At 38.0% G+C, this 17465-nt stretch overlaps 1 protein-coding gene and 1 non-coding gene across 4 annotated transcripts in view; one reads left to right on the top strand and one right to left on the bottom strand.

Moving 5' to 3' along the window:
• SUGCT (succinyl-CoA:glutarate-CoA transferase) overlaps nucleotides 1-17465 on the bottom strand; it is an 810507-nt gene that overhangs the window by 590695 nt on the left and 202347 nt on the right. The window lies entirely within an intron of this gene.
• Nucleotides 5219-5400, top strand: LOC133750136 (U2 spliceosomal RNA). The gene has a single exon (XR_009864655.1). It is a non-coding gene; the product is annotated as a U2 spliceosomal RNA (small nuclear RNA).

Here is a 17465-nt window from a genome sequence, read left to right as displayed (position 1 = left end):
TGGTCACTGATGTCATACATGAGAGTGTTAACTATTAAATTAACAACAGGAGTCACTGTGCAACAACTCCCCATGCAGGACCTCTGTCCTCAATGAGTTGCATTATGATAGTTAACTGCAAAATTAGTTCTCAGTTTTGTGTGTGTGTGTGTGTGTTTGTGCAAATTGTTGAAATCTTTACTTAGTATAGAGTTGTTCTCCTGTGTACAAAGTTAACTGAAAGCGAATCGTAATGGAGAATGGCCTGGCAAGGGGAAAGGGAGGAGGAGGAGGAGTGGGAGGGCAGGTATGGTGGGATGAATAACTATATCCCTATACTTGTACTTACGAAGTTTGTATTTCTTAAAAAAATTTTAAAAAAAGAAGAAAAAAAGAAACTCTATGGATAAGGAGCTAAAATAATGACTGAGGTAGAATTTCCCAATATAGAGTGAAAGAAAGAACAGAGCTAAATCTAAGTAGACACAAAAACAAAAATTGTACAGTTTGGGGGACAAAAATCATAATTGCTATACAATAAGTTAACTTGTAATCATAAACCCATTTAATGTAGGCAAGAAAATAACCTGCACAGCACTGCAGCCCCACCTGTGCCACAACCTTGCGAATGCACCAGTCAAAACCCCTTTTCTCCTTGTACTGCCCAAATCCTCTTTTCTGGACATTTGATATAGCAGAAAACTGAAGCTTCCATGATTTTGTCACTTAGAATCCGTATCTGCTAAAAATATCCAATATATCTATAGAATGCCTCTTTATGATGACTTTTAGTTCATTATAATGTCATTATAATAAAATCCTCATGGCTAATACTCTCACTTCCATTATGTACCAGATACCATGACACTTCTGAGATTTCAAAAAAAAAATTAAATAAAATGAAATTGTACAACCATTAAGGAAAATAGTATGGAGATTCCTGAGAAAACTAAATCTAGATCTTTCATATAAACCAGCTATCCCATTCTTGGAGAGATGCACAAAGGAAATGAAATCACCATATGAAAGAGTTACATGTATTCCCCATGTTCATAGCAGCTCACATCACAATAGACGAGACATGGAATCAACATAGATACCCATCAATGGATGACTGGATAAAGAAAATGTGATATATATACACAATGGAATACTAAGCAATAAAAAAATGAAATCTTGACTTTTTCAACAAAATGGGTACAAGTGGAGATCATTATGCTTAGTAAAATAAGCCAGACCCAAAATGATAAATATCACATTTTCTCTGATTTGTGGCAGTTAAATAACATAGAAAATATTTTAAAAATTGAATGTATGAGTGAAATTGACATCCTTGGATTTCGTTAGTGTCTATATCCCTTGTTTATATTCCTACTAAAGAGTAGTCTTTTTACTTTTTACTTGTTAAACTCTTTAGTGGAGCATTAAGCCTTTAACTATAAATTAAAAATATTGCAAAAATTTAAAAAGAAATAAGGGGGAGGTGGGGAGGGAGACAGGAAGGTATCATTATAACCTTAGAATTATATCGATTAATTACATTAAATCTGTTCTCTATATATTAACAAATATGTAAATAAAGAAAATGTAAACAGAAATGTAAAATATCATGGGGCCAGAGTTGTGGTATAGTAGGTTAAGCTACCACCTGCAATGCGGGCATCCCATATGGGCTCTGATTTCACTCCTGGCTGTTGAACTCCTGATCCAGCTCCATTCTAAAGTGCCTGGGAAAGCAGTAGAAGATCGCCTAAGTCTTTGGGCCCCTGCACCTATGTAGGAGACCTGTAGAAAGCTCCTAGCCCCTGGCACTGAATAGGCCTAGCCCCAGTCATTGCAGCCATTCGGGGAGTGAATCAGCAGATGAAAGACCTTTCTGTCTGTCTGTCTGTCTGTCTCTCTCTCTCTCTCTCTCTCTATATATATATATATATATATATATTCACCTACACCTCTCTAATTCTACCTTACAATTAAAAAAATCTTTAAAAAAATAGATATCACACTGTATGCCAAAAATACGTACAATTACTATGTGTTAAAAACATTTCTAAAAATGCTTAAGGACATGGAAATGCTGATTACCTTGATTTGATTCTTATACACTGTATCTATGTATCAAAATATCACATTGTACCCTCACAAAAATGTACAATTTAAATAAATAAATAATTCTCAAAACAAAAAAAGGTGAAGAAATAGGTGGTACTCAAGCTCCACACTAAACTATACTTTTTGAGGCAGGGCTTGATTAAATATTCAAACAGAACTTCCTATGCCTCTAGATCATATAAAGGGACGGCAATGAAACTTACTGAAGGCGGCTCTTTATTTTTTTCCTTCTTTCCCTTTTTTCTATTTTTTGTTAATGTTTTGTTAATGTTTGTTTTGATTTATCCATTTGAAAGGAAGAGTGACAGAAAGAGAGAGAATAATAGTAGGTGACTTTCATCTGCTGGCTCATTCCCCAAATGCTTATAATAGCCAGAGCTGGACCAGGCCAAACCAAGGAGCCAGGAACTCCATCTTGGTCTCCCACATGGGTGGAAGGAGCCCAGGTACCTAGGCCATCATCTGCTACCTCCAAGGAAGCACAAGCAGGAAGCTGCAGAAGCCTCGTATCCAGGACTTGAACTAGCACCTGATATGGTATGCAGGCATCCCAAGCAGTGGCTTAAATCACTATGCCACAACACCCACCCCAAGGGCAGCTATTGAGTTTTCTTGCATTCATTTCCAAGAGTGTACTTTTTCTCTGCATGTAAATGAATTTTGCTTCTCTGCATCATCCTTGAATTTCTTCTTGTATCAGAGAAAAGAACCTGGACCCAGCCCCCATACAACAAATTGAAAGGTGTAAATTATGAAAAGTATAATATTACATATTATAAAGGTAAGAAGCATTTAGTCTAGTGCCTGGTACCAAAAGTACTAGCTATGATTATTATCCATCTAGCCTCATCTGTTACAGCATTTAACATTCCCTGCTTCCTATGCTCCTCATTATCGACTTTGTGCTTTAGCACAGTATGTCCTCCCCTTGGAACTGTCATTTCTCCCTTATTTCCTAATTATTTTATTTTGTCCTCCAACCTCCATTCTTCTCAGTCTTCACAGCCTTGCTCAGTATTCCTGACACTGCCCTATGAACTACAATACCCAGTTTCCTTGCCATTAGGCTTCCACTGGGTTCTGCCAATAGGAAGAGAAAGAGACAAGGAATTTCCCCACAGTTCCCTCTAGGTTGAGGCATAGTATCTCTGGAAGTAACCAGGTCCCAGAACCACAGCTTCAAACAGGCAGCCTTTCCTCTACATTTTCAATTCTCACTGGGATTCAAAAACTTTATTTCCTTCTTGTTTCTTTGGCCCCATGGTAAAGTGATAGCCTCGTGTTTCTCTTGCCTCTCCATCCCTTGTGCCCACTACTGAATGCAATTCCTCTATTTGAATTAACAAGCTGAATTCCATTTTATGCTGCCCTCTCCTCACCCCCAACTGATTGATCCACTTTCCAAATTCTTACTCAGTCTTCTTTATTTTTTTTTATTTTATTTTATTTATTTATTTATTTTTTGACAGGCAGAGTGGACAGTGAGAGAGAGAGACAGAGAGAAAGGTCTTCCTTTTTGCCATTGGTTCACCCTCCAATGGCCACCGCGGTAGGCGCGCTGCGGCCGGCGCACCACGCTGATCCGATGGCAGGAGCCAGGTGCTTATCCTGGTCTCCCATGGTGTGCAGGGCCCAAGCACTTGGGCCATCCTCCACTGCACCCCCTGGCCACAGCAGAGAGCTGGCCTGGAAGAGGGGCAACCGGGACAGAATCGGTGCCCTGACCGGGACTAGAACCCGGTGTGCCGGCGCCGCAAGGCGGAGGATTAGCCTAGTGAGCCGCGGCGCCGGCCAAGATTCTTACTCAGTCTTCTACACTCAGCTTGAATGGATGCATCTATATGAAATACTACTTGATAACATGTTTTCTTTAAGCTACGAACTCCCACCTTATATACTGTGGAAAGAAGAGAGGGAAGAGGGAAGGGAAAAAGTAATAAATATCCCCATTTATCATTTGTTGGAGATACAGCCAAAAATGAGCTGGAAAATGAACGAAAATAACAAATCTATTCATAGTGCTACCTTCCAGTTTTGTTTTCCCCAGTGTATCACTTTTTCTTTAAAATTCTTTCTCAAACTCCTAAAAAACAAATATCCTAAAGATGAAAGCCAAAAACAGTGATAGTCATCAAAAGAGCTGTAACAGGAACCTGAGAACAGCCCAGTGTCTTTGGTATTTTTATAAGTAAATGACTGAAGTGGGGAGAGAGGGGGGAGATGTGATAGAAAAATGGTTCAGACATATTTAGGTCAAATGCTGATGAAAGTCCTGATAGTTGTTATATTCCTATAATTAACAGAGTATAATACAAAGACTAATAGAAAACCTCAAATTTTACATCATTTATGGTTTAAAAAAATTCAACTCCATGAAAAAATTGCAAAATGAACCCTGAAATGACTAAATTATGATGCAAATAAACTGATTTTAGTTTTGCTTAAAAATTAAAATTATCATTACTAAATGAGAAATTCTTTTCACTATCAGAAATATTTATTGTAAAAATAATTATTTGGGTTGGGCATTTATTCTGGTAATTAAGATGCCCACATCCCACACAGGAGTACCTGGGTTTGATTCTTGGCACCAGTTCCTGACTCCATCTTCTAGCTAATAGACTCTGGGAGGCAGCAGTGATCTCTTAAATAATTGTGTTTCTGCTACTCATGTGAGAGACCTAGATTTATTGCATTTCTCGCTCTGGGCTTTAGCCCCAGCCAAAACTTAGCCAGTGTGGGCATTGGGGAAATCAACTTGCAGATGGGAGCTCTCTCTATTTTTGTCTGCCTCTCAAATAAATAAATATTTAAATAAATATCGAAGCTGGTGCTGTGGCATAGTAGGTTAAGCCTCCACCTGTGGCACTGACATTAGTTCAAGTCCTGGATATTCCACTTTCAATCCAGCCCCCTACTAATGGCTTTGGAAAGCACTGGAAGAGGACCCAAGTGCTGGGGCCCCTATACACACACAGGAGACCTGGAAGAATCTCCTGGCTCCAGATCAGCCCAGCTCCTGCCATTGCAGCCATTTGGGGAGTGAACCAGGAGATGGAAGACCTCTCTTTGTCTTTCACTCCTTCTATCTGTAACTCTGCCTCTCAAATAAATAAATAAATAATAAATAACTTCTCAGCCTTTTGGCTAAGATTAAGTGTAGTATCTATTCTTATCATTTTAATAAATAATAAAATATGTTTTACAAAAAATAAATATATGAACCCAATTTTTTTTTTTTTGACAGGCAGAGTGGACAGTGAGAGAGACAGAGAGAAAGGTCTTCCTCTTGCTGTTGGTTCACCCTCCAATGGCCACCGTGGCCAGCGCGCTGCAGCCGGCGCACCACGCTGATCCGATGGCAGGAGCCAGGTGCTTCTCCTGGTCTCCCATGGGGTGCAGGGTCCAAGGACTTGGGCCATCCTCCACTGCACTCCCTGGCCACAGCAGAGAGCTGGCCTGGAAGAGGGGCAACCGGGACAGGATCGGTGCCCCAACCGGGACTAGAACCCTGTGTGCTGGCGCCGCAAGGCAGAGGATTAGCCTAGTGAGCCGCGGCGCCGGCCTGAACTCAATTTTAAAAATTGATTTGGCTTTTTCTTTGACCGACTTTTGGTTTTGTCTTTTTACCCTTAAGTCAAATTCAAACTCAGTATGCACACAAATTATCTGGAGATCTTGCTTAAAAATGCAGATGCTGACTAGGTCCAAGATATGACCTGAGATTCTGCACTAATATGGAGCTTCTAGGTGAAACTAGGTTGCTGATCTATTAGCATACTTTGAGCAGTTTAGTCCTTAATTTAATGAACAGCCTGTTCTAGTTTCATTTTGAAAGTAGTTCTCAAACTTAAGTTTTATCAGATTCACCTGGAAACAGCAAAACACAGATTGATGCTGGATCCTACACCTTGATGGCAGTGATAGCAAACTAAGTATTAAACTGTATAAACTAAATACACACACAAACACACAAGTGCACATACACCCATGCACAAGTCATGTAAAACTGATTAAACTGAATCTGTATTTTATTCAATTTTACACAAATCAAAAATTATCTCAAAACATAAGGTTTTTGTTTTTTTTAAAGGCACACAAATTTAGATGTGGCCTAATAACTTACGTTTCTGATAAGTTCTCAGATGACACAACAAGTCTGGGGACCATACTTAGAGAATCACACAGCTGCATATTAAAATCTATTAATACCCAACCCCACTATCAAACAATTAAATAGTAAGTTTTGAAAGTGAAACTTGAGCATTAACATTTATTTAAAAAATTCCTACAGGAGTCACTGTGTACTTACACCCCATGTGGGATCTGTCCTTAATGTGTTGTCTAATGTGAAGTGATGCTATAACTAGTACTGAAACAGTATTTTTATACTTTGTGTTTCTGTGTGGGTACAAACTGATGAGGTCTTTACTAATTATATACTGAATTGATCTTCTGTATATAAAGATAATTGGAAATGAAAAAAAACAACCTGGTGTTAAATTGGAAATGGCATAGAAAATTAATTAATTTTAAGAAAATATTATGTAGGATCTCTGTATTTAATGTGCTGTACACTGTTATTTAATGCTATAACTAGTACTCCAATGGTAGTTTTTTCACTTTGTGTTGCTATATGGGGCAAACTGTTGAAATATTTACCTAATATATACTAAACTGATCTTCTGTATATAAAGAGAATTGAAAATGAATCTTGATGTGAATGGAAGGGGAGAGGGAGCGGGAAAGGGGAGGTTTGCAGGTGGGAGGGAAGGTATGGGAGGGGGGAAGCCATTGTAACACATAAGCTGTACTTTGGAAATTTATATTCATTAAATAAAAGTTTAAATGTGAAAAAAAAAGTATGCCATTGCAAAAATTAAGAGAAAAATAAGAAAGGAAGGAGAGGGAGAGTAGGAAGGAGGGAGGGAGGGAGGAAGGACAGGTAGGATGAGAAGTATCATTAAGCTCTTAAAACTGTATGGGGGGGCCAGCGCTGTGGCATAGTAGGCTAAGCCTCTGCCTCTGGTGCCAGTTCATGTCCCAGCTGCTCCTCTTCCAATTCAGCTCTCTGCTTATAGCCTGGAAAAACAATGGAAGATGGCCCAAGTGCTTGGGCCCCTGCACCTATGTAGGACACCTGGAAGAAGCTCCTGGCTCCTGGCTTTGGATTGGCTCAGTTCTCCAGCCATTGTGGCCATTTGGGGAGTGGACCAGAGGATGGGAGACCTTTCTCTCTGTCTCACTCTCTCTCTCTCTCTCTCTCTCTCTGTGTGTGTGACTCTACCTCTCAAATAAATTAATAAAATGTTTTTTTAAAAAACTGTATATATGAAATACGTGAAATATTTCCTTTATATAAATAAATAAATATTTTTTTAAAAGGAAGGAAATCCTGTCACATCCAATGTGGGGGAACCTCCAGGATATAATGCCAAGTAAAATAAGCCAGTTACAAAATGATACACAGTACATATTTCTACCCATAGGAGGTATTGAATGTAACTAAAATAATAGAAAGTACAAAGGTGGTGGCCAGGCCTGGGAGAGAGGTAGAGGGAGGATTAATGTGTAAGTGGAACACAGTTTTGGTTTCACAAATTGAAGATGCTCTAAAGATCTGTACACAACAGTGTAAATGTTTGACACATCTGAACTGTGCACTTAAAAATGGTTAGAATGGTAAATGTAATGCTATAGGCTTGTAACTATAATTTTTGAAAAATAAAAATGTAAGTATGTGCATATAAAAAAAAATTCCTAAGATGATTCTAATGTGCTGCTAGATTTGAGAATTGATCTAAAATTTTTATCTCTCTCTTTCTTCTACAGTAATCCCCCTTAGATCACTTATAAAATATATATAAGAGGGGCCTGCGTTGTGGTGAAGCGGATAAAGCTGCCACCTGCAGTGCGGCATCCCATATGGGCGCCGGTTCTAGTCCCGGCTGCCCTACTTCCAATCCAGCTCTCTGCTGTGGCCTGGGAAAGCAGTAGAAGATGGCCCAAGTCCTTGGGCTCCTGCACCCACGTGGGAGACCTGGAAGACGCTCCTGGCTTCAGATCAGCGCAACTGTGGCCGTTGCAGCCAACTGGGGAGGGAACCAGCAGATAGAAGATCTCTCTCTCTCTCTCTCTCTCTCTCTCTCTCTCTGCCTCTCCTTCTCACTCTATGTAACTCTGACTTTCAAGTAAATAAATAAATCTTTAAATATATATATAAGAGTATCAATTTTTTCACAGATGAGAAAATAGACATAAAACAAAACATAACTTGGCAAAACTGCCATTAAATATAACTATTTTTATACTAAACTTTAAATGTGATATCACCTAGTCACTAAAGACTGCCTACAAAGGTTTTTAACAAAACTAAACCTTATTTATTCCAGAGATTTTCTAAAAACAGTATGAGGATCTCTGATCATAGTTATTACCTAACCCACAAGGGTGTTCTTTAAATTAATTAATTAATGCTTACAAAGCCTCTGAGAATCTTAAAAGGGTAGTGAAAACAATATAATTACACTATTATTAGTATATTATTCTGAATCACAAAATAAATCTAATAATCCATCCAAGGAACTAGGAACACACTTGTTTATTAAAAGGGGAATAAAATTTAACCAAGGAGATGAAGATCTATGCACTGAAAACTATAAAGTATTCATGAAAGAAATTGAAGAAAATACAAATAAATGAAAAGATATCGTGTGCTCATGAATATCAAGGATAAATATTAAAATGTCCATAGAATCCAAAGCAATCCACAGATTCAAGGCAATCCCTATCAAAATTCTAATAGCATACTTCACAGAACTAGAAAAAAATAGCCCTAAAACTTATAAGGAACCCAAAAAGAACTGGAATAGCCAAGCACTCGAGCAAAAAAAAAAGATGTCATATCAATAGTTTTCAAAGTATACTACAAAGTGATAGTAACCAAAACAAGATGGTATTGGCATAAAAACAGGCATATTAATGAATGGGACAGAACACAGAGTACAGAAATACATGCATGCATACATGGTCAACCGATTTTGGGGAAAGATGCCAAGAACACACACTGAGGTAAGTACAAAACTTAATATACAGAAAACCATGCGAGAACTGTACAATCAGTTAAGTGTAGAATGTACTAGGTAAAGTGTAAGTTTTCAAGTGTTGTAGAACTAGCATTTGAGCTAGAACTAAGGAGAAAAGAAAAAAAAAAAGCACCCAAGGGGGATTATAGATCAATAGATCAGTGCTGGTTGGTCTTCAGAGACCCTCTAAACTAATGGTCAGCAACTTTCTCTATAAAGAGCTCATGGCAAATATTTTCAGTTTGCAAGCCATACAGTCTCTTTTGCAACTACGCAGCTCTACTCATATTGCATAAAAGCATCCAGACAACATACAATCAGAAGTGGCTATGATTAAATAAACTTTATCAATGAACACTGAAATTTGAATTTCTTGCAATCTTCGTGTGTTACAAGATACTAGTCTTCATTTTTTCTCAACCATTTAAAAACATAAAACTATTCTTACCTCATGGGTAAAATAAAATCAGCACAAGTCTATAGGCTTCAGTTTGCCAACCCTTGTTCTAAAAGACAACAAGTTGCAATGTAGAAAATGAAATCAATCAGCCTGAGGATGATCAGTGCTAAAAGCTGATAGAAAGTCTAAACAATTGGCCGGCGCCGCGGCTCAATAGGCTAATCCTCCGCCTAGTGGCGACGGCACACCGGGTTCTAGTCCCGGTCGGGGCACCGATTCTGTCCCGGTTGCCCCTCTTCCAGGCCAGCTCTCTGCTGTGGCCAGGGAGTGCAGTGGAGGATGGCCCAAGTCCTTGGACCCTGCACCCCACGGGAGACCAGGATAAGCACCTGGCTCCTGCCATCAGATCGGCGCAGTGCGCCGGCCGCAGTGCGCCAGCCGCGGCGGCCATTGGAGGGTGAACCAACGGCAAAGGAAGACCTTTCTCTCTGTCTCTCTCTCTCACTGTCCACTCTGCCTGTCAAAAATACAAAAAAAAAAAAAATTCTAAACAATTAATGGTCAAACTGGGTTTCGATATTAAGTACCTTATGAATACCAAGATAAAAAAGTTAATAAATAATCAAACATGGGCCAGCAGTGTGGCAAAACAGATTAACCTGATAGAATTAGATAAAATTTTGAGATAAACCTAAAGGTTGCAAACTGACAGAGATGTGTAAATTACATTATGATTATGAAACTCAATCCATAGCTTTACTTCAAATTTATCCCCAAACCACAAGGAAATATGTTTATCAGTGGTCATTACATCACATAGAAAGCGCCCTGCATGCCATGCTTCTACAAAGGGCAAGATACTTCTCACCATTTCAAAGCTGAGGGAGAACAACTGTTAAGATAATAGGATCAGGGTTGGCACTGTGGCGTAGCAGGTAACGTCGCCGCCTGCAGCAGCGGCATCCCATATGGTGCTGGCTCAAGTCCTGGCTGCTCCTTTTCCAATCCAGCTCTCTGATATGGCCTGGGAAATCAGTAGAAAATGGCCCAAGTCCTTGGGCCCCTGCATCTGCATGGGAGACCCAGAAGAAGCTCCTGGCTCTTAGCTTCAGATCAGATCAGCTCTGGTCGTTACAGTCATTTGGGGCATGAACCAGCAGAATAGAAGACCCCCCCCCCTCTCTGGCTCTATCTCTCTCTGTAACTCTGGCTATAAAATAATAAAAAGTAAAATAAAATAATTCTTTAAACAAAAAAGATAATAGAATCTACTAATTTCTAACAGTATACTGGAATTGGGAAGTGTCAATATTGATATTTTTTAAAAGATCTGAAAAATGTGAAAAAGCCTTCACACTTCCCATGGAGCCCACCATTCTGAGTAAATCAACATCTTGTAACCCCGAACTGAACAGGAATGTGTAAGCTTCTGTGTAGGGTACCTTATAATTAATTACTTTATTCAAAGATCAGAATTCACAAATTGGTAGCTTGTTGCATTTGCCTTCCTGAGATTTCACACTAGCCAAGGTCTTCCTTCTGTGTTATTCTGTAACCATATAAACTACAGAAAGGCTTCTTTCAAAGAAATCTTTAGTGACAATGAAAGCTATTCAAAAATGAACAGTCTACCTTTTTAAAAATCAATTCCTTGTAGCTTAGTTACCAAGTAATTGGATCAGCCTCTGATAGAGCCATTCTCAGGGGTCCGGCACCAGGTGAGAAACTGAACAGCTGCTTTGAACCGGGCAGTCTCTCTTCAGCATGTCCTTCCTGAGAGGCTGCCTACAGTGCTTTCCCTACACCACCGTACCAGGCACCTTACATGTATTTAATTGGTTCTTCATAACAATCGTTTGAGGACTTTAGAATCTGAATATATGTCCTTCTAGTACCCCATCCTCCTCCTTGATACAACTATGAAAATCTCAAGAACGCATGGGCCCAAAGGTTTTGCTTCAAGTAAACCTTCACTTTCAGAACTTTCCAACATTCTGCTGGCTTACTCGGAAGGATGTATCTACAATGATTCTAATTTCTTTCCCTAATTCCTAAATCAAAACAGGCTTCCAACTAATTCAGAGCCATAATTTTACAAGTATAGTCTGGTTTCCTCCTTCCCAAATGGGTAGCACTTCTCACAGTTCTGAATTTTCCCTACCACTTTCTTATACCCTTATTCCCTTTTTCAAAACCTTACTTCTGTTGATTTATTATTTAGCCAAAAGAGCTTAGTCCTGCACCCTTAAAAATTTCATTGTGTACTTGCTCTTCCAGATTATCTATAAACATGTTTAATAAAGACAGCCAGCAGAAGTCCCTGGAGGGACCTCATTGTTTACACATCTCCATCAACAGTAGACTTCACATTCTACTTTTTGTTTCTTCTATTAATACCTATGTGTGACAAAATATTCCTCCTAATACCATGGTAACACGATTTGAAATAGCTTTGTTAAACTTTTAAACTGACCCCTTGAAAAACCAAATTATGTTTGTTATATTTTTCCCATTATTTACCCTTTTAAATATTTCAAGTTTATTACAGAATGCTTTTCCCCATTCATTATACAAAGTGGTCAATGATGCTACGTTTTTCAGTCTCTACAAATACAAATGAAGTTCATCAGTCAATAGATCTCCTTAGTGTAAGATCTCCTTAGTTTCATTAGAATGTAAACATGAATGGAATTCACTAATAGTAAAGATTGAATGCAATAATTTATTTCATATTTAGGCCCATTTATTTCCCTGAGTTTCTGCTGACACTTACAATGGAAGCCACAAAGTTTCAGCAATTTACTTATATCCAGCACCAATCAGGTAGAACATCCTGTTCCCTCACCACTATTTGATCTAATACTATATATCTCGTGTCTTTGCTTCAAACGACATGACAGTGGAAATTTCTACATTTCAACAAAGACCAAAGCAAAGAATTCATTGAGTCTCCAGATCGCCTTTCTTCCCTGTGAGCACCCTGATCATCAAGAAATCCCATTGATTCTTCAGTTGACCTTCTGCCTTTCATGTATAAAAAAGCTTTTATTTCTGGTTTGCAGTCTTTTTTGTGCTGTTTCTTGGATTCCTTTATAACCTGAGTGGTTTCTTATTTACAGCTGACCTGTCACACTTGGAGGTCTTCCTTGCTTTCCAGTAATCTTTTGCCTATTTTCCCCTTACTTTTTCTGCTTTTACTTTATGAAATGGATGCAAAAGTTTTTATATCAGCTTCTAATCTTTAATATGTGACATATTTTCCTGTTCTTACATTAATGTATTTAAAGCATTTCCAGATTTTCTTTAAGGTACAGACTTTTAAAATATTACTTTCAATTTCAACTTAATGTACACATTGATTTGATCATAGTTCCATTCTAAAATTAAGTAATAATGTGATGGAATTTTTAATTTTTTGGCCTTTACTCCCTTCAGAAGGTTGAATGTAAATTGAGTTGTGAGCATTACTACAAAAGTCACAGGTTATTTCCCATCTAGTCCTAGACTCAAATCCAGTATAATTCCATTCCTCCCTTAATTCTAAAACTTCTTGCCCTGTGAAATTGACATTTGTATGAGATCATCTTTCATTCTGAGGGCGTGATTTCCTCATACTATGATGTGTGATCTAGTTTTCCAATGTTCTCAATATAGTGTCACTATCTTTCACCTACTCAGTTGGACTTTGACAGGAAATCTAAACCTAGGATCCAGGCACGGGGCCCAGGAGGTGTAAAAAGTTTCTGCAATCACAGGAAATATCATGCTGGTTATATGGGTATGTTTATTTTTCTGAGAAAGGACTTCATAGTTTTTCATCAGTTTATCAAAGGAACTATGAGCTGAAAATAAAAAGGAAAAAGTATAAGAGTCACTGATCCACATTATCACTACATAGATTCTTATACTTACTAAGCATGATTTTCTCATCCACAGAGTATTTAGGGGCCCAGCAATATTTCTGTATATTGCTACTTATTATTGTTATTATACCTATTTTGCTGTCATCATTTCTGTGTATGATTTCATCCACTCCATCCCTGATTTTCCTATAGATATCTTAACCCTGTAATACCAGTTTTCACCAGTTTCTACAAGTTTTCTATAGTCTATAAAAGGAAAATGGAATCAGGATTCTCTCTTGCTACGAATTATTCTGTTTACTCTTTCTTAATGCTTCTGGAGTTTATATACCCAATATGCGTTATGAAAACTTGCTGCTTCCCTTTTCTACAAAACTGTGAGTTTTCTGGGTGGGCAGATTATTTTGCCATCGTCTTCACTGAATATACCACTGAATCCCCTTCTCCCTTTACCCCTCCCTCAAGAACCTACCACCATAACCCTAGCAAGGTCTGTGTCAAATTGGGTCTCATGATTCCTCTGCACTTATCAACTTTCTCCCATTTTTTAGGTTAAACCCTAAATTGCCACTTAGCAAATTTACTACACACAGAGCTCATTTTCTGGGCCCCCATATTAACACAACACCTCAATGCACCATTATATTTGCTGAACAAACCTCAGATTCTTCTGCAATCTACACAGTAACACCATTATAAGTTTTGTTCCCTACCCCCCTAGCTTCTTTGAACTAAAACTGAACTTACTGATTGACCCCTACAATGGAAAAGAATGACATGGTAGCAAATAAAAAACAATGCATACCCTATTAAGGTTTTTTGAGATGCATTTTAAACAATTACTAGACATATATATTAAAATTATGTAATGACAAAATTCCAATGCAGACTCTAAAGTATAGAAAAAAAGTATATTTTTAAGATATACAATGCCTTCATTTGATATCTTCTTATACTTCAGACAGTACACTAATACAGTTGATGTTCCATGATAATTTCCAGAATTCTGCTCCCATGGGATATTATCCATTGAAACCATAGGGAAGTGCAAAGATTCTTACCAGGATATTTTCATGAATGAAATATCTCTTTGGACTTCCTCACAGTAGCTTTCTGAAGCTACTGCTAACCAGGTAATATTTCAGGGACTGCAAGGTGAGTTACAGCTTTTCAAAGCCTAGAGGTTCACTCTGAATCAAAAAGATTATTTCAAAGCAACAACAGCACTAAAGAGCAGAAATATGGAAATCATGTTGCAAAAGATCTTGCTAGAAATAATCTTTAAATTGATAATTTAAGATCTTGGACCTGACTGTGACATGGCTACACTGACAAGGCTAACAAATGTATTGCACTGGATCACTATTTATCACTGTGGGACATTTTCATTGAGCATTTAAATGTGAGTTGTAAGGAGAACTTGCTCCCCATTGCTGTTCTAGGATCAACATGCTTCCCTACAATTCTACTATCCTGCCAATCTCTCCCCATTGACCACCTCCTCATTATACACACAGGTGATATGCAGAGAATCAGGAAGGTTCTTCTATGACTTGGAGCTGTCCTCTGGTAGAGAAAAACTATAGGAACAGAGGATCCTGGAAAATTAACAACAGCTGAGAGATGGGGCTAAGAAACACATCACCCCGTGTTCAGTGTCTCTAGGACGTGTGCAGTAATGGCCATAACAGCTTCATAGACTAAACATACACTGACACCATGTACCAGACCCCATGCCACACACTTTATATAATATAAACTATCTTGCTGAATAGCTAAGATATGGAATCAACCCAGTTGTCCATCAACTGAAGACTGGATAAAGAAATTATGGGATATGGACACCATGGAATACTACATGGCAGTAAAAAAGAAAGAAAGGAAGGGAGGGAGGGAGGGAGGAAGGAAGAATCCTGTCATTTGCAACAAAATGGATGCAACTGGAAACCATTACACTTAGTGAAATAAGCCAGTCCCAAAAAGATATTATGTTTTCCCTGCTCTGTGGTAACTAATAGAGTACCTAACACGTAATCCATAGCAGTGAAATTGACACTTTGAGATGCAATGACTTTAAACAGCCCTTGTCTTGACTGTTGAGGAAGTTTTTTTTTATATACTATTTGTTGAACTCTTAGTGTAGGGTTAACATTATGTGTATAAAGTTAACTGAAAATCGATCTTTGTAAAAAATAAGAATGAGAATAGAAGAGAGAGGAGGAAAAAGGGTGGGAGTGTAGGTGGGAGGGAGGGAAGGGTGGGAAGAATCACTTTGTTCCTAAATTTGTATATATAAAATGCATGAAGTCTGTATATCTTAAAGAAAATGTTTCTTGGTTAAAAAAAAAAAAGGACTAAAATAAACCCACCATAACTGCAAAAACAAAACAAAACTATCTTGCTGAATCATCATTACAATCCTAAGCAGTAACTGCCATATTTTGTAAATGAAGAAACTTTAGTTTCTTAAAGCTCAGTGAAATGAAACAATGTGCCCAAGGGCTGACTCCAAAACTCTCACTCTTAAGCAATACACCTAAATATGCTGCTATCCCTGGTAACTTCTAGAATCTCAACAGCAATAGTCAAAAAGGAGGGAAGGAAATTCAACACTAAAGGAGATAGTTATTTAAAATCCAATCCTTGTATCAGTGGAAGTTTTGAAGATGTCTAAGAACAGGAATGAGCATTTTAGGCTTGTTTTTCATAATTTAAAACTGATTTTCAAAAAACTGATTTTTGATAAAATGTTTTAAAATTCATTCTAATCCTGTTCATCAGGAATCATACTATAATCAGTCATGTTATTAAAAAAAAAGACAAGCTTAGAAATACTAAAATCACCTTAATTATTTTGAACAAAAAATTCTATTTAAACTATATTGTTTTCACGTCAATGAGAATATTTTCTTAGCTTAAGTCACTCAAAGTAAACATGTTTCATTCATTTAGTGATATGTATTATAAATTAAATGCCCCCCGTATCTAGAAGAGGACACACATACCTCTGCTACTTTACAACTTATTTCCTAACCTTGTTAACTGAATAGATGAAAAACCACATCAGACTCACAGGAAGGAGAGTTTTGCAAGAGGTTGATTTATTTCAGGAACTAACTTTTCTTAAGTCGGGCATCGAGGGGAAAAAAAAAAAAAAAAAAAACCTGGATGTTCTAAAGCACAGTCCTTAACCTTTCCACCCTCTTCCCAATATGCAGACCTACCCAGTTGTTAACAGGACCTTTCCTTGGGGCCTCATACATCTCTGAAAGATTATCACCTCCCTTGGGATGTCACTTTACCTGTAAATATCCTTATATTCAACTTCATGGCTAAAACTAACTCTCTAGAAGATTACACTTGGGATATTTCTTTCTAAGCAGACACGATCTTTATAAAATCGCCCTTGAGATATCCCAAGAACTCAGAAAGGTCAGCACTTCCTCCAAAAATCATATCCTAGAGGCTGATGATAATTTCAGGATACAGCCTTGCTTCCTTTCTGCTCTCAGTAATTTCTGCAGAGATCAAACTCGAACGTTCATTCTGTGTTGCTGTGCTCAGCAACCTAGGGTGCTCCTGTATGAGTGAGGCAGTCTGAGCATCTGCAGCACAGTCCACGAAAGGTTATATAATGACAAACTAGCCCTGCAACAGGGAGCCTGAAGAAGGGAAAAGCCATAGGCAGGAATGTTAATTCAACAAAATGAAAATCATTCCCAGGAATCTCTCCAGGACTTTGAACCATAGAGAAAGGTAGTTTTACCTTAAATAAGCAACATGTACATCAGTAGCTCTAAGAATAAAGAGGAAATCTTATACAAACATTCTCAGGGATTCTCGGAGTCCCCCATTGAAAAATGCCATACCATTACCAGGTTACAAGAGTGACATCTAGTGGAAAACATTGAAATGACAAAAGGTTTCAAGCGTAATTAGAGCAGGACCCTCAAAGCCTAACAATGAAAATAGTCACCTGGGGATATCGTTAAAATGCAGATTCTGGTTCGATAGCTAAATGAACTT

The sequence above is a fragment of the Lepus europaeus genome, chromosome 20 (genome assembly GCF_033115175.1).
Source record: "Lepus europaeus isolate LE1 chromosome 20, mLepTim1.pri, whole genome shotgun sequence".
NCBI classification, from domain to species: Eukaryota; Metazoa; Chordata; class Mammalia; order Lagomorpha; family Leporidae; genus Lepus; species Lepus europaeus.
This window is presented reverse-complemented; position numbering and strand designations above follow the sequence as displayed.